Source organism: Pleurodeles waltl, chromosome 7 (genome assembly GCF_031143425.1).
Source record: "Pleurodeles waltl isolate 20211129_DDA chromosome 7, aPleWal1.hap1.20221129, whole genome shotgun sequence".
Lineage (NCBI taxonomy): Eukaryota > Metazoa > Chordata > Amphibia > Caudata > Salamandridae > Pleurodeles > Pleurodeles waltl.
Genome location: NC_090446.1, coordinates 1,221,463,511 through 1,221,489,464, shown reverse-complemented (window position 1 = coordinate 1,221,489,464; position 25,954 = coordinate 1,221,463,511). Strand labels below are relative to the sequence as shown.

Here is a 25,954-nt window from a genome sequence, read left to right as displayed (position 1 = left end):
TTTACCATCATATTTTTTACAATGTGAGCATTGATTTTTGGACTAAAAAGCATCTTTTGTCTTAGAAACTAATGATTGATCTATGAATCTAAGACAAAAGTCTAACAGGACATCATTTACCACTCTCCTAGAACAAGTGTTCTAATTTACGTACACAGGAGAGTGAGCACTATGTTCATTCTGTCACATAGGGCCTGATAATGAGTTTGGCAGTCGAACAAGCAAAGCAGATGTGGCCCCCAGCACTTCCTTTCCACCTGTCTTTTTATGGCAGTTAAACCGCAATGAAAAGGCTGGTAGAAAGGGGACTCATGATCAGCAAGGCGGTGCCGAACTCAGCACCACCGTGGCTGACAACGAGTCCGACCACCGTCAGTCCGTTCCTGGGGGGGACAGCAGTCCCCTGGCGGTCCGACTGCCAGGGTCTAATGTGGTGGTCCGACCACCAGGAGTGCGGCGCTCCAACCGCCACTGCAAGGCTGGCAGTCTCAATGCTGCCAGCCTCCTAATGAAGCCCAAAATCATGCTTGTGTGACTATTTCCTGCACTGTTCATGTAATAAAGGCTCAGAACTGAGAATGAGAAAAGTTTCTTGAACAGGGTGCTTGATATCTTGTGCTATGTGCAGCTGTGGTTAGATGTAACTTGTACAAAAGTAACAAAGTCTGAAACTGAACCACAATCCAAAGGCATTAGTTTTGATGGTAAAAAATGATGCTAGTGTCAGCGCTTTCCCAATAATGATGATGTTTTATGGAGTGTATATCACAAATCAAAATGTCTTCTGCCATTTAAACATTGAACTATTACTTATTGTGGTGGTGCTCATTTCACTATCCTCAGAAAGATGAAAGGCTGAGTTGCCCTTTTTGCCAGCCACACCTGCCACCTATAACGAAACCATTATTGGAACTGTCTCACCAGCTAGTTTTTTTTGTTCTGACTATGTAACATATTTCCTCAATGAGGACATGTCAATGGCAATATCTATTGTGTTCCCAATCCGTCAATAAAAAATGTCAACATGCAATACAAAAGAACACGTGTTGGAAAATGGCTTATTAGTAAGGGCAGGTAGGTACCTACACCTAGCAACAAGCCACTAACCTCCACCTAGGTACAGGTAGGTCTCAGTAAATTAATCCCAGCTCAACCCTTGGTAGCTTGGCAACGAGCGTCAAGGCTTAACTTAGGAGACAGTGTGTAAAGCATTCAAATATCACAAAACAGTAATTAAATAAAACACAGGTAACAGTTTAAAAATCCAAAACCAATTTATAAAAATAGTTTATATTTTTATCTTTAAAATGACACAAAAACGATTAAAATCGGTTCAGGGGAACCGGAGATATGAATTTTTAAAGTATTATTATTTTTCTAGCGCTTAGAAACAAAAAGCGCCAATCGGGTCATCTGGTTGCACCAGGACCGGGACAAAGTCAAAGTTTCAGGCCGACCGCGATGGAGCCCTGCTCGGCTACAAGTCGCGGGAGGCCTCGGTTAAAAAGTTACCTTCTGACTTAGTCTTTATTTTGAAGTTTTTCTTCACCGGGACGAACCTGCCAGTTGATTCCGACCTCCTGGAGCCCTTGTCCGGATACGCGATGTGGGTTTCCTCGGTGGTGATTTCTACCTTCGGACTTAGTCGTTTTTTCGAGATGAAAATCCTTCGACCGGGGTAAACCTGGATCTTGATCCGACGTCCGTGGAGCCCTTCTCGGATACGATGGCTGGGAGGTCCCGGTCAACTTTTTACGTTCGGACTTAGTCTCTTTTTCGGATGTTTTTCTTTACCGGGACGAACCACGAAGTCAGGCCGGGTCGCGGTTGAGGCAAGCCGGCTAGAATTTCCGCGGCAGGTCGGTCCCTCTCTGGAGCTTTTTTACAAAAATTCTCAAATCTTTTCCAAACTTCTGGGGCTTCACCCAGATGTTCTTTTAAGGTTCTTTTGGGGTCCACAGCTCACCCCAAGGGCCCAGAAGTTCTGTGATGGTCCTAGGGGGGTGCGGACTTCAACTCCCAGAATGCACCTGGCGCAAACTCCTTTTTGGCCACTGGGCAGTGGTCAACTGGTCTCTTTTTTAGGAGTTGGTGCAGGGGACTCTGGATAGCAATTTTTCACCTGTAGCAAACAGGGAGTCCCTCCTTGAACCAGTTGAAGCCAGGCAAAGTCCTTCTTGTGGTGAAGCCCAAGTGTGCAGCTGGTGCAGTCCTTCTGAGTGCAGGGTCCAGGTGCAGGCCAGGGGTCCAGCAGGGCAGTCCTTCTTCTCCTTAAGTTCCTTCTTCTTGAAAGTTGGCGGGGATCTGAGGTGTGGGGGCAGGTCTGCCAGTTTTATTCTTGCTCCTGGGTGAAAAGCAGGGGGGCCCTGGTTCTCCAATCAGGTACAGGGTCGTCCCCCTGTGATGACCACTTCCTGGGAAGTGTGGCAAAAATCCATCCCAAAAGGCAACAGTCTCTAAAAATCCAACATGGCTGAATCTGATTTTTGGAGGTTACATCTGGCTGAGCCCACCCACTGGTGTGGCTAAAAATCATAAACACACCCCTCTCCTGCCCTCTCCTAATCTAATCAAGGGGGCACCTAGCTGTCTGGGGTTGCAGAATGTGGGGGTGTTGCTGGGTGCTCCAGATGTCCTTCTCTGCCTTTGAAGACCAGTTTGGCAGCCCTCCCCCTTCCTGACTCACCATCTGCTGAGGGGAGATTCTCTCCCCCAAGCACATTCCTTTGTGTGAAGCCAGGCCACTTCACACCTCATCAAGGCAGCCTGGCAGAAGCTGCTGCAGGCTGGCTAATCAGAGCACAGCAGCAAAAACAATGCAGAGCTGAAATTGGCAACTTTTTAGGTAAAGTCTAAACTTTTTACCTGAACAAGTTATATTAAATCCAACAACTGGAAGTTGTGGGATTTATTACAACAATTAATTTGATACCAAATTCTTGGTATGTAACATTTAAGGAGACTTTAAAATTTAAAATAAAGTCTGCCCATTCTAGCCTATGAAGGCCATTTACTTCAATGAGGGAAAAACGAATTTGGCTGTTTTTACCTCACCAGGGCTTATAAATCTATTTTTATAAAGTCCCTGCTTATAGTTACATGGCACCCAGCCCTAGGGGCACATAGGGCACACCTTAGGGGTGACTTATATGTAAAAATAAGGTAGTTTAAGACTTTGGAAGTACCTTTAATTCCAAAGTCGAATTTGCATATAACTTTAATTTAAAAGCAGCCAGCAAGGCAGGCTTGCTTTTAAAATGACACTGGGCACCTCAGCAGTGCACCTAGGTGTGCACCACCTATGCTGTGGTCCCTAAACCTACATGCCCTACCATATACTAGGGACTTATAGGTAGGTTAAATTAGCCAATTATAATTAGCCTAATTTGCATATCCATTTTACACAGAGCACTGGCCCTGGGACTGGTAAGCAATACCCACGGCACAGCCAAGAGTCAGTAACCACCAGTACCTATCCAAAAAGTGTGGGGGTGATCAGGCAAAAAAGGAGGACTTTCCTACACTGCCCCCCCCCCCAGATGAAAGGTGATGGGTACTAACCTACACCCTGGTAGTCCTCATCAGCTAAGTGGAAAAACCTGGAAAGGCCATCTGCATTGGCATGAGCAGTCCCAGGTCTGTGCTCCACTGTGAAGTCCATCCCCTGTAGGGAAATGGACCACCTTAACAGTTGTGGGTTCTCCCCCCTCATCTGCATCAACCACCTGAGAGGTCTGTGGTCAGTTTGTACACGGAAGTGAGTGCCAAACAAGTAAGGCCTTAACTTCTTCAGGGACCAGACCACAGCAAAGGCCTCCCTCTCAATGGCACTCCATTTTTTCTCTCTGGGGAGTAGTCGCCTGCTGATGAAGGCAACTGGGTGATCATGGCCCTCTTCATTAACTTGTGCTAACACCGCCCCAATCCCTTCCTCTCAAGCATCTGTTTGCACTACAAACTCCTTGCTATAGTCAGGGGCCAGTAATACTGGTGCTGAACACATAGCCTGTTTTAGGGTGTCAAAAGCTTTCTGACACTCTGGGGTCCAAATGACCTTCTTGGGCTGTTTCTTGAAGGTAAGCTCAGTCAGAGGGGCCACTATGGTCCCAAAATTCTTAACAAACCTCCTGTAGTACCCAGTCAGGCCAAGAAAGGCCCTGACCTGAGTCTGGGTTTTAGGAGCCTCCCAATCCAGAATAGTCTGGATCTTGGGCTGGAGAGGTTGTACATGGCCTCCACCAACAAGGTGGCCCAGGTACACAACAGAGCTTTGCCCTATCTGGCACTTGCTTGCCTTGATAGTCAGGCCTGCTTGAAGCAGGGCCTGAAGCACTTCCTTCAGGTGGACCAGGTGGTCCCTCCAGGTGGAACTAAATACAGCTATATCATCCAGATAAGCTGCACTGAAAGATTCCAACCCAGATAGGACTCTGTTCACCAACCGTTGGAAGGTGGCAGGAGCATTTTTCATGCCAAAGGGCATCACCTTGAACTGAAAGTGGCCCTCTGGTGTGGAAAATGCTGACCTCTCCTTAGCTCTTGGACTTAAGGCAATCTGCCAATATCCTGAGGTCAGATCAAATGTGCTCAGGAATTTGGCAGCCCCCAACCTGTCAATGAGCTCATCAGCTCTAGGTATGGGGTGAGCATCAGTCCTAGTGACTGCGTTTAGACCTCTGTAGTCCACACAGAATCTCAATTCTTTCTTCCCACCTTGGGGATTAGCTTTGGGCACCAGTACCACTGGACTGGACCAAGGACTATCAGAGGGCTCAATTACCTTGAGGTCCAACATCTTAGCCACTTCAGCTTTGATGTTGGCCTTGACCTGGTCAGACAGCCTGTACAGCTTGTTCTTGACAGGCAAGCTGTCACCAGTGTCAACATAATGGACACACCAATTGGTGAGTCCTGAGGTCAGGGAGAACAGACTAGCAAACTGTCCCAAAACTTGCTTACAGTCTTTTTGTTGCTGATCTGTCAATTTGGGAGAGAGTACCACTCCCTCTACTGACCCATCTTTTGCCTCTGAGGACAGGAGGTCTGGCAGAGGTTCACCCTCCTCCTCCTTCCCTTCATCAGTGACCATTAGCATGGTCATGTCTGCCCTGTCCTGGTGGGGTTTCATCCTGTTTACATGCAGGATCCTGTGTGGATTCCTGGGGGTGCCAAGGTCCACCAAGTAGGTGACCTCACCTTTTTTCTCCAGAATTGGATAGGGCCCAGTCCATTTGGCCTGAAGTGCCCTAGGAGCCATAGGCTCCAAAACCCACACCAGCTGTCCTGGGTGATACTCAGGCATGGTAGCCTTTTGATCATGCCAGAGCTTCATGAGCTCCTGGCTGGCCTCCAGGTTTCTGCTTGCCTTCTTCATATACTCAGCCATGCGTGACCGCAGGCCCAGTACATAATCTAGCACATTCTCCTTGGATTCTTTGAGAGGCTTTTCCCAAGACTCTCTCACCAAGCACAATGGGCCTCTTACAGGGTGTCCAAACAGTAACTCAAAGGGGCTGAATCCAACCCCCTTCTGTGGCACCTCTCTGTAGGCAAACAGCAGGCACGGGAGGAGGACATCCCATCTCCTCCTGAGTTTGTCAGACAAACCCATGATCATGCCCTTCAGGGTCTTATTAAATCTTTCCACGAGACCATTGGTCTGTGGGTGGTAGGGGGTGGTGAACTTATAAGGAACACCACACTCATCCCACATGGCTTTCAGATAGGCTGACATAAAGTTTGTGCCCCTATCTGAGACCACCTCCTTTGGGAATCCCACTCTGGTGAACACACCAAGTAGGGCCCTAGCCACTGTGGGAGCAGTGACTGTCCGGTGGGGTATTGCCTCAGGGTACCTGGTGGCATGGTCCACTACCACCACAATGTACCTGTTACCTGAAGCAGTTGGTGGGTCTAGGGGACCAACAATGTCAATCCCCACCCGCTCAAAGGGAGTCCCAACCACTGGCAGTGGTATCAGGGGAGCCTTTGGTTTGCCTCCTGTCTTGCCACTGGCTTGACAGGTGACACAGGAGCTGCAAAACTCCCTGACTTTTTCTGACATTTGGGGCCAATAAAAATGGTTGACCAGCCTGTTCCAGGTCTTGGTCTGTCCCAAATGACCAGCTAAGGGGATATCATGGCTTAAGGTAAGGAGGAATTCTCTATACTTCTGGGGGACCACTACTCTCCTAGTAGCCCCTGGTTTGAGGGCCCTTGCCTCAGTGTAGAGAACTCCATCCTCCCAGTAAACCTTGTGGGACCCACTGGTATCCCCTTGCTCTTGCCTGGCAGCAGTCTGCCTCAGGCTCTCAAGAGTGGGACACTCTCTTTGTCCCTGGCACAAATCTTCTCTGGTGGGCCCACCTGCCCCTTGCAGTTCTGCCAAGTCAGGCATAGTTTGCAGGGAAAGTGTCCCTCCCTCAGAGTTCAGATCCTCCCCCTCAGGGTTGGATTCTTCCTGACCCTCCGTACTTGTTGGGGCTGGCAATCCAGACCCAGTGCCCTTTCTCTTTTTCTTGGAGGCTTGGCCCATTGTTCCAGGGTCCAAGTGTCCAGCATTTCCCTGTTGTGCTGCCTGTGACCTGGTCACAGCACACACCCATTCGGGGAGGTCCAGCATCTGTGCATGGACCCTTCTCTCCACTTCTGACCATTCAGATGCTTCAAGATCATTTCCCAGCAGACACTCTACTGGGAGGGCAGGAGCTACAGCTACCTTTTTAGGGCCAGTCACACCTCCCCATTCCAGACTCACCATAGCCATGGGATGGAGTTTGGTTCTGCTATCTGCATAAGTCACCTGGTGGAAGACACCAGGTAAGACCTGCTCTGGAGAAACCAGCTTTTCTGTGACCATTGTCACACTGGCTCCTGTATCTCTCAGAGCTTCCACTTCAGTCCCATTGACTTTAGGCCTCTGCCTATACCTCTCCATGATGGGAGGTAAGGTGGCCATAGTTGCAATGTCCACCCCACCCACGGATACTAAGGTGACCTCAGTGTACCCTGATTCCACCCCTGGGCCAACTTCCACCCCCAACCCTACACTAGCAATCCCCTGGGATTGCCCACCAGTGGGGGGCTTCTTGGAGCAGATAGCATCTCCTCTTTTATGTCCAGGTTGATGACAATCAAAACACTTGCCGGCCTTAGCAAGCTCCTCAAACCTTCCTGCTTTAGCAGGATCAAAATTCTTTCCATGATACCCTTTCCCTTTAAAAGTGAATTGGCTCGGGGCTCCCCCTCCCTGAGAAGTTTTTGGGGACTCTTGTGAGGACTCTTTGGGTTTTTTGTCATCTTTCCCCTGGTTCTTCCCCTGAGAAGAACCATGTCCTCCCTTTTTCTGATCACCCCCTGGGGGTTTCTGGTTAACCCTAGTTCTTAACCAGTCATCTGCTGCCTCCCCCAGCTCTCTGGGGTTGGTCAACCTAGAGTCTACTAGATACTGGCGGAGCCTCTCTTGGACACAATTAGTTAGAAGGTGCTCCCTCATAATCAAATTGTACAGTCCCTCAAAGGTACTTACCCTGTTGCCCTGTATCCAGCCCTCCAATGCCTTTACCTAAATGTCCACAAAGTCCACCCAGGACTGGGTGCTTGTCTTTTGGGTGTCCCTAAACTTGAGCCTATGCTGCTCTGGGGTCAGACAAAACTTTTTAGTCAAGCAACTCTTCATACTGGGGTATGAGTCTGCATCCTCCCCACTCATGGTTATGAGCCTATCCCTCCCAGAGTTGGGAACCAACTCCCAAAGAAGTGAACCCCAGTACTGAGGCTTGACTTTCCTCATCTGGAGGGCCCTCTCAAAGGCCCCCAGCCACTTATCTATGTCATCCCCTTCTACATAGGCAGGAACCACCCCTTTGGGTAATCTGGGGGCAAAACCCCCACCCAGGGACACCTCAGCCTCTTTATCGCTGCCACCATCTCTTTTCTCTTTGCTTGCCCACTTTTTCTTTTCTAGGGCCAGCTTCTCTGCTTCCAAAGCTATGTATGCTAGCTGGGCCTCCAGCTCTCTTTCTCTGATGGATGGGTTCTCTCCTCCTGAAGGGACCCCCTTCCTACCACTAGCTTTGGGTCTGCCCCTAGTGACTGTATCTATTGAGGACCGTTCTTCCTCTTCCTCACTTAGGCTCAGATGCCTCCCCTCCCCTGAGTGGTTAGAGTTAGCATCTTCCCCTTTTTCTTCCTCCTCTGGAGCTTCCTCTGTCTCTACCTCTTGGGCCTCAGCCCATGCTGTCAGGGATTTAATCAGGATTTGCTTCCTGAGATCTGTGGTTGCAGGCAACCCTCTTTCAATACACAACCCCCTAAGCTGGACTACTGTCAGTGTGGGTAGGCTAGCCAGATCAAGCTCCATGGTTCCCTAGTTTTGTGTCAGCAAAAACTTTTTGCAAAAATTGGAAACAAGAATTTAGAAAAATTACAAAAATTCAATAATTGAAATTAATCCAAATTAATAATTAATAATAAAAAAATAAAAAAAATAAAATTAAAAATTTTAATTTTTTTTTTTTTGCACTAAGACAATTTAAAGGATTTTAAATTTGTTTTACTTAAAACTGTAACGTGATACTGAACACAAGTACAGGATCCCACCGCTGCCACCAAAAATGTTGGAAAATGGGTTATTAGTAAGGGCAGGTAGGTACCTACACCTAGCAACAAGCCACTAACCTCCACCTAGGTACAGTTAGGTCTCAGTAAATTAATCCCAGCTCAACCCTTGGTAGCTTGGCAACGAGCGTCAAGGCTTAACTTAGGAGACAGTGTGTAAAGCATTCAAATATCACAAAACAGTAAGTAAATAAAACACAGGAAACAGTTTAAAAATCCAAAACCAATTTATAAAAATAGTTTATATTTTTATCTTTAAAATGACACAGAAACGATTAAAATCGGTTCAGGGGAACCGGAGATATGAATTTTTAAAGTATTATTATTTTTCTAGCGCTTACAAACAAAAAGCGCCAATCGGGTCATCTGGTTGCACCAGGACCGGGACAAAGTCAAAGTTTCAGGCCGACCGCGATGGAGCCCTGCTCGGCTACAAGTCGCGGGAGGCCTCGGTTAAAAAGTTACCTTCTGACTTAGGCCCTCATTCGGACCTTGGCGGGCGGCGGAGGCCGCCCGCCAAAGTCCAGCCGTCAAAATACCGTACCGCGGTCGCAAGACCGCGGCGGGTATTTTGACTTTTCCCCTGGGCTGACGGGCGGCCGCCGAAAGGCCGCCCGCCAGCCCAGGGGAAAACGACCTTCCCACCATGAAGCCGGCTCGTAATCGAGCCGGCGGAGTGGGAAGGTGCGACGGGTGCTACTGCACCCGTCGCGTATTTCACTGTCTGCTATGCAGACAGTGAAATACTAGCGGGGCCCTCTTACGGGGGCCCCTGCAGTGCCCATGCTATTGGCATGGGCACTGCAGGGGCCCCCAGGGGCCCTGCGACACCCCCTACCGCCATCCTGTTCCTGGCGGGCAAACCGCCAGGAACAGGATGGCGGTAGGGGGTGTCAGAATCCCCCATGGCGGCGCAGCGAGCTGCGCCGCCATGGGGGATTCAAATGGGCAACGGAAAACCGGCGGGAGACCGCTGGTTTTCCATTTCTGACCGCGGCCAAAGCGCCGCGGTCAGAATGCCCAAGGGAGCACCGCCGGCCTGTCGGCGGTGCTCCCGCCCCCGTTGGCCCTGGCGGTGCAACACCGCCAGGGTCATAATGAGGGCCTTAGTCTTTATTTTGAAGTTTTTCTTCACCGGGACGAACCTGCCAGTTGATTCCGACCTCCTGGAGCCCTTGTCCGGATACGCGATGTGGGTTTCCTCGGTGGTGATTTCTACCTTCGGACTTAGTTGTTTTTTCGAGATGAAAATCCTTCGACCGGGGTAAACCTGGATCTTGATCCGACGTCCGTGGAGCCCTTCTACGATGGCTGGGAGGTCCCGGTCAACTTTTTACGTTCGGACTTAGTCTCTTTTTCGGATGTTTTTCTTTACCGGGACGAACCACGAAGTCAGGCCGGGTCGCGGTTGAGGCAAGCCGGCTAGAATTTCCGCGGCGGGTCGGTCCCTCTCTGGAGCTTTTTTACAAAAATTCTCAAATCTTTTCCAAACTTCTGGGGCTTCACCCAGATGTTCTTTTAAGCTTCTTTTGGGGTCCACAGCTCACCCCAAGGGTCCAGAAGTTCTGTGATGGTCCTAGGGGGGTGCGGACTTCAACTCCCAGAATGCACCTGGCGCAAACTCCTTTTTGGCCACTGGGCAGTGGTCAACTGGTCTCTTTTTTAGGAGTTGGTGCAGGGGACTCTGGATAGCAATTTTTCACCTCTAGCAAACAGGGAGTCCCTCCTTGAACCAGTTGAAGCCAGCCAAAGTCCTTCTTGTGGTGAAGCCCAAGTGTGCAGCTGGTGCAGTCCTTCTGAGTGCAGGGTCCAGGTGCAGGCCAGGGGTCCAGCAGGGCAGTCCTTCTTCTCCTTAAGTTCCTTCTTCTTGAAAGTTGGCGGGGATCTGAGGTGTGGGGGCAGGTCTGCCAGTTTTATTCTTACTCCTGGGTGAAAAGCAGGGGGGCCCTGGTTCTCCAATCAGGTACAGGGTCATCCCCCTGTGATGACCACTTCCTGGGAAGTGTGGCAAAAATCCATCCCAAAAGGCAACAGTCTCTAAAAATCCAACATGGCTAAATCAGATTTTTGGAGTTTACATCTGGCTGAGCCCACCCACTGGTGTGGCTAAAAATCATAAACACACCCTTCTCCTGCCCTCTCCTAATCTAATCAAGGGGGCACCTAGCTGTCTGGGGTTGCAGGATGTGGGGGTGTTGCTGGGTGCTCCAGATGTCCTTCTCTGCCTTTGAAGACCAGTTTGGCAGCCCTCCCCCTTCCTGCCTCACCATCTGCTGAGGGGAGATTCTCTCCCCCAAGCACATTCCTTTGTGTGAAGCCAGGCCACTTCACACCTCATCAAGGCAGCCTGGCAGAAGCTGCTGCAGGCTGGCCAATCAGAGAACAGCAGCAAAAACAATGCAGAGCTGAAATTGGCAACTTTTTAGGTAAAGTCTAAACTTTTTACCTGAACAAGTTATATTAAATCCAACAACTGGAAGTTGTGGGATTTATTACAACAATTAATTTGCTCTGTGATGACCACTTCCTGGGAAGTGTGGCAAAAATCCATCCCAAATGGCAACAGTCTCTAAAAATCCAACATGGCTGAATCTGATTTTTGGAGGTTACATCTGGCTGAGCCCACCCACTGGTGTGGCTAAAAATCATAAACACACCCCTCTCCTGCCCTCTCCTAATCTAATCAAGGGGGCACCTAGCTGTCTGGGGTTGCAGGATGTGGGGGTGTTGCTGGGTGCTCCAGATGTCCTTCTCTGCCTTTGAAGACCAGTTTGGCAGCCCTCCCCCTTCCTGCCTCACCATCTGCTGAGGGGAGATTCTCTCCCCCAAGCACATTCCTTTGTGTGAAGCCAGGCCACTTCACACCTCATCAAGGCAGCCTGGCAGAAGCTGCTGCAGGCTGGCCAATCAGAGCACAGCAGCAAAAACAATGCAGAGCTGAAATTGGCAACTTTTTAGGTAAAGTCTAAACTTTTTACCTGAACAAGTTATATTAAATCCCACAACTGGAAGTTGTGGGATTTATTACAACAATTAATTTGATACCAAATTCTTGGTATGTAACATTTAAGGAGACTTTAAAATTTAAAATAAAGTCTGCCCATTCTAGCCTATGAAGGCCATTTACTTCAATGAGGGAAAAACGAATTTGGCTGTTTTTACCTCACCAGGGCTTATAAATCTATTTTTATAAAGTCCCTGCTTATAGTTACATGGCACCCAGCCCTAGGGGCACATAGGGCACACCTTAGGGGTGACTTATATGTAAAAATAAGGTAGTTTAAGACTTTGGAAGTACCTTTAATTCCAAAGTCGAATTTGCATATAACTTTAATTTAAAAGCAGCCAGCAAGGCAGGCTTGCTTTTAAAATGACACTGGGCACCTCAGCAGTGCACCTAGGTGTGCACCACCTATGCTGTGGTCCCTAAACCTACATGCCCTACCATATACTAGGGACTTATAGGTAGGTTAACTTAGCCAATTATAATTAGCCTAATTTGCATATCCATTTTACACAGAGCACTGGCCCTGGGACTGGTAAGCAGTACCCAGGGCACAGCCAAGAGTCAGTAACCACCAGTACCTATCCAAAAAGTGTGGGGGTGATCAGGCAAAAAAGGAGGACTTTCCTACAACACGAAATATAGCATATAAAGAAACATAATATTAATGTTTTGTTGCTGTTTTGTAACATTACATTAATGACAAACGTATCACTTGAACAGCCTTCTGGGAGTAGCTTGTTGCCACTTATAAAGTTCACAACTACAGAAACAGCTCCTGGATAGACAGTCTTCTACTCCCCTTTCATTCAGCAAGGTTGTGAGGATTGCAATCATAGAAAAGGTAAAAATGTGAATTGAGAATTACTAATAACACAAAAGCCACGATGTCTTCATAAACTTCATAAATCATGACTTAGGCAAAGAAATTCATCTGTTTGTTTTACAGATAGTGCTTTTCTCTTTACAGACAGCACATCCTTCAAGGAATAAAAGAGTTTTCACAAGTCTGTGGCATAGAGTTACTCAAATATATTTATAACTATATATTTATAACCGAGATTACAACATCTTTCATGACAAGTACATACTTTTAATACTGAATCTAATAAATAATGCATATTTGCATCCTTACACTTCATAGACTGTACATACAGTTTGCAAATTATGAGCACAAATATATAGATGTAATATGATTAGAAAACACATTACATAAGTGGCTAGGCACCCCACAAGCAAAACAAAAAAAGAAACATTTAAAAAGTTATTTAAACAATCTTTATTGATATATTACTGTATAAAGTTTCTATAACAGAAATAATGTAGTCACCTATATTATTCACAGACAATACTAACTATCATCTTTCTTCCCCCATGTGCTTATATGGCCTGCTATTCGTGAGTATTATGCCCTATAAGTAAAGATACAGAGTTATAGACTTAGGCCTGATTTAGAGTTTGGCTTACAGGCTACTCCTCGGGTCATCATGTTTTTGCTGTAAAACCCACTCTCTGCCATTTACAATCCCACAGCAGTGGCCCAACAGAGTTGGGGCTGTCAGTGTAAGATCACTGGCACCTCCAAAGAGACTCCGGCCATCCAGGACAGAAAAAAAGATAGACAAGCATTGACATAGCCAATAGGTCTCACCTTTGGGACCTTGTAAGTGTTTAGTCATGAAGCACATTATCCTAGGTCAGTTGGATAAAGTGAACTGCTTACACTCTCACTCACTCTTTTCTCATCACATCATTTAAAGAACTATGATCCAGAATAGGTGCATTACCGCAATGATTCAAGCACAACAACAAAACACTTCCCACACTGTGTTTCAGTACAGTTTACAGTGGTGTGTTTTGAACTACATATAATGCAAATATTTCTTAGAAGGTTTGTGGTATGTATTTATCACATGTGCCGATCAGGTTAATCAATAAAATAAAGGAACGAAATCTGGTCACCTTAGTCCTATTATCATTTGCTTGTTATGGGGCAAAAACGAGTCATAACTTTATGTTTTGTTATATTATTAAGCATGTACATATTATACAGCACCCACTAGTGTGGCATGGTAGTGCTCAGACGGTCCTAAGCGGTTACAGGTAGACCTGTCAGATTACTTGGAAGAGTGTGTGGTTTTATTAAACATTTTTGGAAGAATTGGATGTGTCAACGACTTGTCAGGGGTATTAAGCACTATATAAATGCAATCACAATACGATAGACCACACATGACACGTTACTTGTTTTTAATAATGGGGTTCACTACTCATCTGGTTAAGTGATGAGGTATTTTGAGGAGTAGTATTAGTAGCAGTAGTCATAATTACTTTATTTCGGTAAAAACCATAAAAGATAAATACTTGAGAAAAATACATCAAAAATTCAAGCCCCTATGAAGTACACACACAAACATAATTGGAAGAAGCACCATCAGAAAAATATCTAATTCAAAACTACTTAGAATAAATCTTAAAGTGCATGTACAGGCAAATAGAAACACATTCTGAATCGAAGCTGTGCATTTTCGTGCTTGTCCTGCTCATTCTATTATCGAATAAGAACTATGACTACCTGAATGCAACGGGTAAAAAACGTTGAAGTGATTGAATTACTCATGATTGAACCTGGGAAATATGGGATTTCTGGCACACCATGGTAGGGAATAACCAGCGAACTGTTGACATAGAATCACACACCCAAAAATAAACCTGTCCAGTACAGTACACAAAAGCTTCTATTTGTATATATATTGCAAGTTGTGTCCCAGTTATGGGTGAAAATGTCTGTGCAGGACCGATAATTAGGGCCACTATTCTATTCTGCAGCCCCAGCTTTTTTTACATAACTGTGAATCTGCCACATTTACCACATACTCTGTTATCTCCTGGGTAATCTGCAGATTTAACAAAAAAGCGTTTTATAACTTAAGGATCAAACGCTACAAACAACTTGGTGACACATGTTCCTCTGTAGTGGAAAGCCACTCACAAATGTTGATGGGTCATCCCTTAATTGCTTAATGCTTTGTTTGGGTGTTAACTGGTTCTAATAGGGTGAAATCTTTGTCCATACAGAGTTGTCGTGAGTAAAAACAACAACTGAATGAAGTAATACTGGCACACATTCCTGCATTATGCTTCATGATGGGCTCTGGATGCCACATCAGAAGAACTGTGTCCAGCTATGGGGGCCACCTTGTCCAACTCTGACAGTCACATCTGGAGTACAGTGTCTAGTTCTGAAGGGCACGTCTTCACAGCCTATGCCAGCAAATCTTTGTAGGGAGGAGGTGGCATAATACTTAGAGCTGCCGAGTTTGGAGCTGGGGAGCCAGGCTGGATTCTCGGATAAGGTTCTCTCCATGCCTGAAAAAAAACTAAACCAGATACTTTTCGATAAAAGCAAAATAAAAACATGTTGAAAAACAGAACGGAAACAAAATGATAGTAAATGTGTGTTTCACATAAGCTTTATTCGGCCAAGAGACCATCAAAGCAATACAATACAATATAAATATAATTAAACATCATGATATCATATCAAAAGTAAAAGGAATAAGATCCATGTTTGCCCGACTTAAAACAATTTCAATCATTGTAAATAAAAGATACGTATTCGCCATGCCGATACTAAAAACTTGCTTACTGCATAAATTGTCAAATTTGAATTATGGCTTTTTAAAATCCTCAAAGCTAAAACATATTTCCTTAAGTTCAGTTCCCGACAGATTTTGCAAATCCATTTAAACCTTGGGGATGAGTAAGCGGGACAAAAAAACATGAAATGTTCTACTGTTTCGGAAGAAGTACCACATGCAGGACAAATATCAGAGCTTAGCTTGGGTCCCCATCTACTCGTCAAGGCCTTCAAAGGTAATGTTCCGAATCGAAATCTGGCATACAAACTTTTACCTAGTAAATCAGGAATTATATCTAGGTATAGTTCGAATTCTGGGTACCAATTAAAATCAATAAACAAATTAGTTAGGTGACCATTCGATTTTTGGGAAATGTAATTATTACGTATGTGGGACCAGTAAGCTCCTTTCAGTGCATTTACATGGGACTTCACAAGTTGCTGAGGATTCTCCCAAAAGTTCCTCAATCCCAGCGTACAAAACCAACTGGATACGTGTTTAATCCATGGGATGGACATAGAGTTAGAGCTTTTTAACAATTCTAATAGAGAAGACTTATATATGGCCAGTTCGGGGACTATCCAAAGCCTCACCCAATATAATAGAGGCCGTAAGATAATTAGGTCAGCTATTCGTTTAAGCCCAAGGTCTAAGAATAGGGGGGTTAATGGGCTGCTAATAGGGCAAGCACATAAGGCCCGTGCAAAACTATTCTCAGTTTTGGTTATCCTGCTGCTATCTGACATGCCCCAAATCTCTGCGCCGTAAACTGCAGCACCCTGTGCCTTAGCCACGTAAATCTTTACTGCTGGAGACACAACTTTAGCGATCGTATTCCTATAAAGGCGCAATATGGATGCTGCCCGATGTTGCAAAAGCCCAGCACTCTTGCCAACTTGTTCCTCCCAAAGGAGTGAATCTGTAAGTCTCACACCCAAGTAGTCAATGGAGCTAACCTGGTCCAAAATAGCTCCATCTAACCTAATAATACATTTCTTGCGAGGGCCAGAGCGAAGCACCATCAGTTTCGTTTTCTTCGAGTTCAGCTCTAGACCAAAATTCCAGCAGAATGAATTAAATCTATCCACAAGAATTTGCAAACCCATAGGGGTTTTTGAAATCAATAGAGAATCATCCGCAAAAAGGAGAATAGGGATTTTCTAATTGACTAGGGTGGGAGCATCATTCTGGCATGTCATTAATTCTTGGACCACCTCGTTGATGAACAAGGAAAACAGAAGTGGTGCAAGCACACATCCCTGACGGACACCTCTTTTAATGGGGAATTTGTTTGTCAATTCACCTTGATTGCCCCATCTTACTTGCGCATATGTGCCTTCATGCATGCGTGTCAATAGATGGATAATATCGGGTGGGGCCCCTATTTTGTGTAACACTCCCCAAAGCTTATCTCTTGGGACCAAATCAAAAGCAGAACGCAGATCAACAAAAGCGACATATAAAGATTGCTTTGCCAAGACTACGTATTTCCAGTGTAGCACGGACAACCTAAAAGCCTGGTCAACCGTGCTAACTCTAGAGCGGAACCCTGCCTGAAGCGGTGAAAGGATCTGCTGCTCCGTCACCCAGCTCGATAGTCTGACTAGCAGCTGTTTGGCAAAGATTTTTTGTAAGTTGTCGATTAAACTGACCGGTCTGTAATTAATTGGGAGATTTACATTACCCTTTTTATAAATTGGGATAATTTCTGCACCCTTCCACGTCTCAAGGATCTGTCCTCCTTTTGTGATTTTATTTGACAGTAGGTTAATATACCAGGTCCATATAGGTAACTCTGATTTGTAAAGGTCGCCTGGAATTTTATCGGGACCTGGTGCTTTACCTGACTTCAAAGAGTTGATAGCATCTCTAGTTTCTTCTAAAGAAAAACAAATGTAACTCTCAGAGTTATAAGAATTCCCATCAGGTGGAGAGGTGACAAGGTTAGCATTTGGTAAAATAAGGGGGCCTGATCCCACTTTATCACAATCAACAACCCCAGTGGAGATAGTTCCTTCATAAAGGAGAGAGAAATGCTCCACCCAGGTTCCGGGTTGGATATGGTTCCTTAGATTAGACCTACCCCCTCTCTCGTGCTTAGTCAACAGTTCCCAGAAAAGCGTATTGTTGTTTGCTTTTGTAGCATCTAACAAATCCTGCCAAATAACATCTTCCCAAGTTTTCTTTGATTGTAAAATTGTCTTTTTATACATACATCTTGCTTGTTTAATCATCCCCGGGGGCCCGGCCTTTATGGCCTTTTTTAGCTCGGTCTTAGCCCTCATACATACATCATTAAACCATTTACTGTTAGACGAAACCCTACGTTGCCGGCTTACCATGGCTGCCTTTTTATAAAAAACACTTTGGAATTTGACCATCATATCTTTGTGGATATCAAGAAGTGGAATGGCTTCAGGCTCAAGGTCTTCGTAAGCTGACAAATTATCTAAAAACACTTGGTAAATCTCACGTAGCAAATAGGGGTTTGACATGACTTTGGGCCACCTCACCTTTGTATTAGCATTGTTTAAAATAGGGGGAGGGACCATTAATGGCTGTGTACTTGAGGTTCTACCAAAAATATTCCCAGAAAGGGTAAGCAGCAGTGGAAAGTGATCACTCTCGCACCTTGAATCTACCCTCATGTCTAGCAGCAACGGCCAAAGACGCACATCCACCAAAAAATAATCAATTACACTGGCCACAGAACCTCGTAGGAATGGATAGTAAATGTATTAGCACAACAGCAATTGCTGCTGAACTTTGGATGAATGAGAAAATATGACATTTCGAAAACATGTGCAGACACAAAAGAAAACAAGCAGCGATGAGGTGGGGGTGGTGGGCACAGCACAGGGAGATTAAGAGAACTGCAAGCAGCGATGGGCATGCTTTTAAAACATATAAAAAAAGTAGTTTAGAAACACATGGGATAATTAGAACTTGGGGGTGGGATTGTATTTGGTTGTTGCTTTTGGGGTGGGATAAGCGCTGCCAGAGACATAACAAATTAATGCCAAATTAATAGCATTAATGTAAACAAATAGACAAAATAGAGGAGTGAAAATGGCACTGGCAAATAGCAAGATTATGGGCAGGCTTGGTGCCCATATAGTGAGTACAGCATGTCTCACAGACAGCACATGCTCGCTGCCTAGGCTTGACCTAAAACATTATGCTAACATCCTGGAAGAGAATTCCTAGGGTGTCAGGGTAATTTATTTTTTTGTTTTTCAAAAATAAACCCCAAAATTTGGAGTTTGATTTTAGAAAACAAAATGTTTGGTGAGCAGTTGCTTGAAATGTGGCAGTTGCTTACCAATCTTTCAGTGCCTTCAGAAAAGCTGTTGTGATGGTAGCACCTCAAAAGAAACAGACATCTCCCCAGTAGTCCATGTATAGTGGCAGAGGAAAGACCTGTACCGCTCTGATGGACGGCGGGCCACTCTCCCTCCAAAGTCTAAATTAGGACTTTGAAGTTTGCTCATCTAAAGAATACCACTACCATTTTTGTATATATAATATAGTTTGTCTCTTTTTTGAGAGGTGTCTATAGATGTGAGAGACAGAATCACTTATCTAATAGTCCAAATTGGTATGCCAAGAACTCAACATGTCCCAAAAATGGACTTAAAGGACATTATGCAAGGTTTTGCAAGTCCTCAGGAAAAGTGTGCGTGGGGGGACTTTAGAGTATGTGAAGGAAGGGTTGCGGAATGTAGTTCTGAATGAGTAGAATGACAATGAGGAAATGGTTGCAGGAAGTGTGATTATGCCTGAGTGTGAAGTTGACATTAGAGAGAAAACATTTCTGATGCTGGCAGACCCTGGTTCTCCATTCACAAAGACTGGGAACAAAGAATGGTATGATAAATTTCCAAATGATAGATTGCTTCCACCAGATATCAATCCTGTTAGTTATGGGGGCACACACATTGATGTTATGGGTTATGTTATAAAGAAAATTGAGTTCGAAGTTAAGGAAACCATTGGAAAGATATATGCTGCTAGAAGAGGAGATAACCTCCTAGGCTGCAGGAATCAAAATGGACATGGGCATTATTTTAAATCCTAATGCACATAATCCACACAAACAAGTCATGCTCATTGAAGAATGTGGAGGAGGAGAAAGGTTTTAAAAGGAAATCCCAGAGGTATTCAAGGATGAGTTGGAACTATTAAAATACTTTGACCATCACACAGTATTGAAGAAATATGCTAATCCATGTGTGTGTAAAGTTCGCAAAGTACCTAACATGATGATTGCACCTTTGAAGGAAGAGTTGGATAGGTTATTAAGCTTGGGGGTTATCGAAGAGATCGAGTCATCAGAGTGGTTGGTTCCAAAAGTTCTAGCACCCAAGGATGGAGGGAGATCTATCAGAAGGTGTGTGCCCTTGAGAGGACTCCTTAGGAAGATTTGGATGGACCACAAACCACTCCCTAATATTTCCAGATCAATCACCATGTTGAAGGGAGCAAACATATTTAGCATTTTATACCTCTCTTCGGCATATCACTTACAATTACATCAAGAATCAAGGCACTTGACCTCTTTTGTGATGCCATTGGGACCGTATTGATTTGTGAGGATGCCTTATGGGCTAGCCTCCACGGCAATCTGCTACCAGAGAATCCTTGGGAAATTACCCAGCATTCTTTCTTTAAGAATATTGCAATGATTTGAGTGAGCATGATGACACATTAAGGAAAGTATTGAAAATACTAGTGGAAAAGGGACTTGCCATTAACAAACAAAAATGTAAACTTGGAGTAACATCAGTCAGTTACCTGGAGCATGTCATATCAGGTGAGGGCATACAACCTAAGTTAGAATTAGCAGATAGTATTGTAAATGTCCTCAGCCCTGTTGACAAAGAGCATTCTTGGGGCTCACAGAGTTTCACTCTAAATTCATCAAGGGTAAGTATGGTAGAACCCAGCAGAACCCATTGAGAAAAGGAGTTCATTTTGAGTGGTCAAAGGAATGTGAGGCGTCATTTAAAACTGTGAAACAAGATATGAGTAAAATGCCTAGTTAGGACATTTCAACAACAACAACAAAAAATATCCTGACAATGGCAGCCAGCCTTCAAGGTTTGGGTGCTGTACTTACACAAGTTAATGATGGTGTTGAGAGAGTGGTAGCATTTGCTTTGAGGGCACTCAAGGAAGGGTAAGAACACTACTCATGTATTGAAAGAGAAGCATTGGCCATATCGTAGGCAGTCAGACATTTTAAGTTTTATTTGTGGAGCATCTCTTTCTTAGTGAGAATAGATCACAGCTCTCTTGTTCACATTTTTTATGGCAGCCACAGTGAAAAAATTAACCATGAGAATTAAATGTTTGTGTAAAGGACTGGAGGACTTTCATTTTCAAGTACAGTATTTTACTGGTTTTACAAAGCACTGGATTGTTTGTCAATGCTGCCAGCAGAGTATGAAAGTGCTGCGATTGTGAATGAAATATATTGTGTAAACTGGGTGAAGGAACCAGCAATCATGGAGGAGGAGCGGGATGAAAGTAAAGACAAAGATGAGTTGTTTCCTACAATTAGAACCTTTATTATTTAAGGCTGGCCTGATAATAAAAGGTTGAATTCAGACTTACGATCATTTTGGTCATTGAGAGATGAACTCACAATACACCAGGGTGATCTAATAAGGAGCAAGAGTATTATTCCTCCCAGGAATGTAAGAACCTATATAATCAACTTAGGTCATGAGGGACAACTTGGGAGGAGTCTCACCAAGGCTTGGGTCATAGAGAGGTACTGGTTGCTGAGCATGGATGGCCAGGTGGAGGAAACAGTCAAATAGTGTTATTCATGTGCCTCCACTGATAAAGATTGTGTCACAAATATTGCTGCTCTATCACATGTGGTACCGGAGGAGCCATGGACCAAGTTATGTCTTGATATAATGGGCCATTTGAGTTGTTGCCGCCACCCTAGAGATTTTTAATGCTATTTGTATATTACACCACAAAATGGGTTTCCACAAGGTGTGTAAGCAATGTAACCACCAGGATGGCATTAGAATTTCTCAAAGATGAGTTTGCTAGTGAAAGGGTGCCCACATTCGTGATCACCGATAATGGGGGACAGTTCACCTCAAAAGAGATGTAAGAATTTGTTGTTGATTTTGGTGTAACACATCAAAAAACTGCTCTGTATGCACCACAGGCCAGTGGTTTTGCAGAACACATGAACAGAGTAGTAAAGCCATGTGTGCAGAGAACTCTAGAAGAGGGGATTTCACTCAAGGAAGCATTGAGAGACACGTGGTGGGTGCATTTCATTACCCCAACTTGTGTGACTCATAAGTCTCCTTTTGAATTTTTGTGGGTTAGAGTGGCTGTCTCCAAATTAACCCCACAGTGGTTACCTATTAATGAAACTGTTTGGATTAAGAGGAGATGAGGGCCAGGTTCAGGTCTTATCAACAGAGGTATAAACTCAGATATGATGAAAAGAATTCAGTGAAGAGTAAGAAATGGCATGTTGGGGACCTAGTCCTAGTAAAGAAACCAAGATGGGCCAGGAAGGGTGAGTTTATGGGGCCCTTCATCATTACTTCCATTAGGAGAAATGGTGTAACTGTTAACACAGGTAGTACATGGAGTATGTCTAGTTTGGTGAAGTACCATGGTAAAAATCAGAGTTTGCTGCTGCAAGGGCTGCAAAGGTAGACCCGAGGAAAAAAAAGGATCTTGTGTGGTGATCCTATGAGCACAGGTGCCATGAAACCCAGACGAATACCAGTGAAATATGAAGATTGCATTGTAAATTAATGCTCTTCTTTGCTGTTAGGGGGGGGGTTCAGTTGAAGCATCCTCATTTAGTATCCATTTGCATGCTTAAATTGTGTTTATGCATATATATATATATATATAGATATATATATATATATATATCTATATATATATATATATATACACACACACACACATATATATATATATATATATGTTCTACGTTTTCTTTACATTTGTTTATTGGATATTGAATATTGATGTTAGGTATTGTTTCTAGTTTTTTATTTATAAATATATTTATTGCACGTTCTTTATATTGTTGTGTAAGGGGATGTTATAGTTGTATATAGGTATAGTTACCTTTAAACATACGTAATTAGCTCATGTCAGGAATGTTCATGTCTCATGGTGGCGGAGTTCTACTGAGTGCCAGTTGGAGGCAGGCTGACTATGTTGGTGATGCATTGTCTGTAAATTAATCATCTTTGAAACTTATAGAAAGTGTTTCTTAACAGGTTGTATCCTTGCAAAGTATTGTATCAGACAGAGATTTTCCTAGAATTTAAAGATGTTCTATTGATAGAAATTATAGTATTAGAGTTTGACTCATGATCTTCTTATCTGTATGTTAAAGTCTACAGAACAATGTTGCATTGATAAAAAGGAAATATACATTACACACCTATCCAATAGTCGTCTGTGCCCTAACCCCTTCTTTGTCTTCTTTTGTCTCAGTGAATAGTCCACCGGCCTTCAAGCAGAGAGAATGTAAAAATGGAAGCCATTCCGGAAAGCATTGTTACAAGCGAAGATGGCAGTGGGGAGCAATCTTCCTCAGAGTCCAAAGACTTCATCACCAGTCGGACTGAAAGCACACTTTTCAGTTACTCCAGGAGTGAATCCCTTTGGACCAACAGTCCCAAAAGTGCTTGGGACACTTATCAGAAGCCCATCATTGTTATGTCCATTGGAGGAGCCTTCTTTCTCTTGGGAGTGATCCTTACAACTATGTATTTTGTATGGAAAAAAGATGCAAAAATCTCTAAACAAATTGGACCAGCAGCCCTGTCTATAGGACTTATGATTCTGGTAACTGGCTTGGTTTGGGTCCCCATCATTAGGAAGAAGAGAAAACGCAGGTCAGCATCAAGGCTATTTAATCATCACCGATCCTTCTTTAATTTTTGAAAGTGGGGAGTACTGTACACATGTATACCTATACACAGGTAATAATAAAATTCCCCCATGCAGAACAGGAAAAATATAGTTGATTTGCATTGACATCAAATAATCTATGCCATCAGTTGAGATTTCATGAAAGTTTGTGATCTCTTTCGAATAATAATCGTTTTTTTTTTTTACATTAAGTCAAAAGAGGTTGCTCCCAAGAAGTGGATTAGCAAAGTCCAGTAGTCGGAGAATATATGATGAGGACTCCATGTGCTAATTTTGGCTTTCCGCTGCTTCTTCTGTCTTTCCATGTAACAGGCATTGCTCTCAATAGAAACTGAGGAGCAGCTTATTAAGGACACAATGGGTACTGTGGTGTTGGACTTCATAATCACATCCATCGTATTGACATTGGTATGTGATATGGATAAATGTTATTCAGCTGCAAAATGCCCAGGAAAAGGAAATTATTTGCGCTACATACTTTCTTATATCACATTACTCATTGGAATGTCTGTATACAACATGAGATAGATTCATTATCTTTGTCCAAGTATTTTGTTCTGAAATGTACACTTTGTTCACAAATCACGGAAAAGAGGGCTTGAGAATTATTGTTCACAAGAAAACAGAGAAAACTGAGCTGAGGATCAATAATAATCTATTTACTGTAGAACTAATTTTGTCATCACATGTGTAAATATTCGCAAGGGCCCTCTGTTGCCTTCTGTTGGAGGATGTGTGGCAGAATGAAAGCTGCAAGCTGTGCCTGTTAAGCCATATAAAAAGAGCAGGGTAAACCAATATTCTTATAAGAGGATTACTTCGCATTGATTGTCTCCAGGAGAAACTTTCAAAACTCATATTTTTAAAAGGAAACGTACAATACATGAATAATTTTGTTTATTTATATTTTCAAGTATAATGATGGTCCTTGATGAAATTACCAAAACTTCACTGTCCTTTATAAAGGTTATTCAATCCATTCCGGTATAATGAATGATTTAAATTCATTTCTTACATTATAGAAATAGTTCTTATATCTGTTAACGATATTTTAAAGACATTTTGATGAGGCTATGTAACTTATTTTCTCACAAAGAATTGATAGCCTATGGAGAAAGGTAACACTACTCAACGAATGTGAATTATGATGATTTAATATTTAATATGCTCTGCTCCAATGTTGGTAATGACAATACAAATAAATGTAGAGAAATGTTTTTTAAATTTAAGCATCATTGTAAAAGGAAGTTTTGATATATATAGTAAAGTATCTCAATTTACTATTTACTCACTTCCGGCTTTGTCTTAGGTATCAAAGTGAGCTTGAACCGTAAAAGGCCATATATATAATTAAATTATATGTGTAATTTTAGATTTGAATTCAGTTATTGCTTGTTCACATGCTCTACAGTCATGTAGTTGGCACTTTGCAAACACTGCCAAAACCATTTGTCAAGAGTGCTGCAGTGTTTCCCATAAAAAGACTGCAACAGGTAAATGTAGAATGCATTCAGCTTTTCTTTCAGAAATTGGAGGATTTGCTAATACCAAACATAAAAACATTTGATTTTATCAATTATCTAACCAAACTACTTTTACCACTGACAAAAAAGAAAAAAATATCAAGTGTAGTGCCTTTGTGTGCACATGTTTGGACTGTACTTCACTGTGCCTAGATTTCTATGCTATGCTGCATTTGCAAGAAGTAGCAGACAAGAATTACTGTCCAAACGTATGCATGATGGTAGGTAACTATTAATAATAAATACTATTTCACAATATATGTTGTCCAGCTTAATACAAATGTAAACAACCCATAATACATTCAAATACTTACACAAAGTATAATTGGGTTGGCTAAACATTGCTCATAACTAAAATCCAATTTCAAATGAACAATAAAGACACACATTCTCAATTACATCAACCACTAGAATGGCATTCATTTTTGTACATCGAATCATAAGTATCTCATTGTCACTTCTGGAACCAATTTCTTTACCAGTTACCTAGATATTATTCAGGTTTTCCATTCAACATAATATGCAGTAGAACAAGAATATCTTAATAAACTACATGTAAAATTACTTACGTCCTTAGTCACTTATGTGGGCTGAGTGTGGCATACTACAGCGAGCATGGCTAGAATTGGTTCTGTTAGGCTAGATGTTGTATGATTTATAATGTCACATGTCAGATATATTTAATAATAAACCATTGTTCACACTTTTCTCTTTAAAGAATAAAGACATTTTCTTAAAATCTAGTTTTACTCTTGAGTTTATTTGTTTACAATATGAGCCTCTTGTACAATGAGTAGCCAAACCCCTGTTATGCTGAACCACTGGCCCGGGTTCCCAAAGACAAACCATGCAGTTACGTCCATAGGTGTAATCCTAAGCACAGAGGTAAATGTACACCTGAAAAGTTGCATCATTTGCAGGTTGACAGGCATACTGCTGAAAATATCCTAAAACCTATTCACAGTGCTCCTATTTCACCAGTACCTTTTGTCATTATCGAGCTCGGCGTGGATGACACTGTGCTGATCCTATGCTTAAAAACTTTGCTAGATAAGCAGACAGTAAAAGCAACTCCTCCACCTAAATTTGGGAACTTCTTAGAGTTCTCCTTTGCTTTTTGCATAATTTATGCATCACTCTAACCATGAAAGGGCCTTGTTTTGACTTATACTGGGTGCTCCCTTGTGTCTGGACAAAGCTAAACCTCTCTGAAGAGCTCTAATGAGAGC

The 25,954-nt window shown here is 43.3% G+C and overlaps 1 long non-coding RNA gene across 2 annotated transcripts in view; it reads left to right on the top strand.

Annotated features, from left to right (window-relative positions):
- The window catches only part of LOC138246120 (uncharacterized), a 387,722-nt gene extending 362,256 nt beyond the window's left edge, over nt 1-25,466 (top strand). For both annotated transcript variants that reach the window (XR_011194227.1, XR_011194226.1), the window contains one exon: nt 22,762-25,466. This is a non-coding gene — a long non-coding RNA (uncharacterized lncRNA). The remainder of the gene's footprint in view (nt 1-22,761) is intronic.
- The last annotated feature ends 488 nt before the right edge of the window (nt 25,467-25,954 follow it).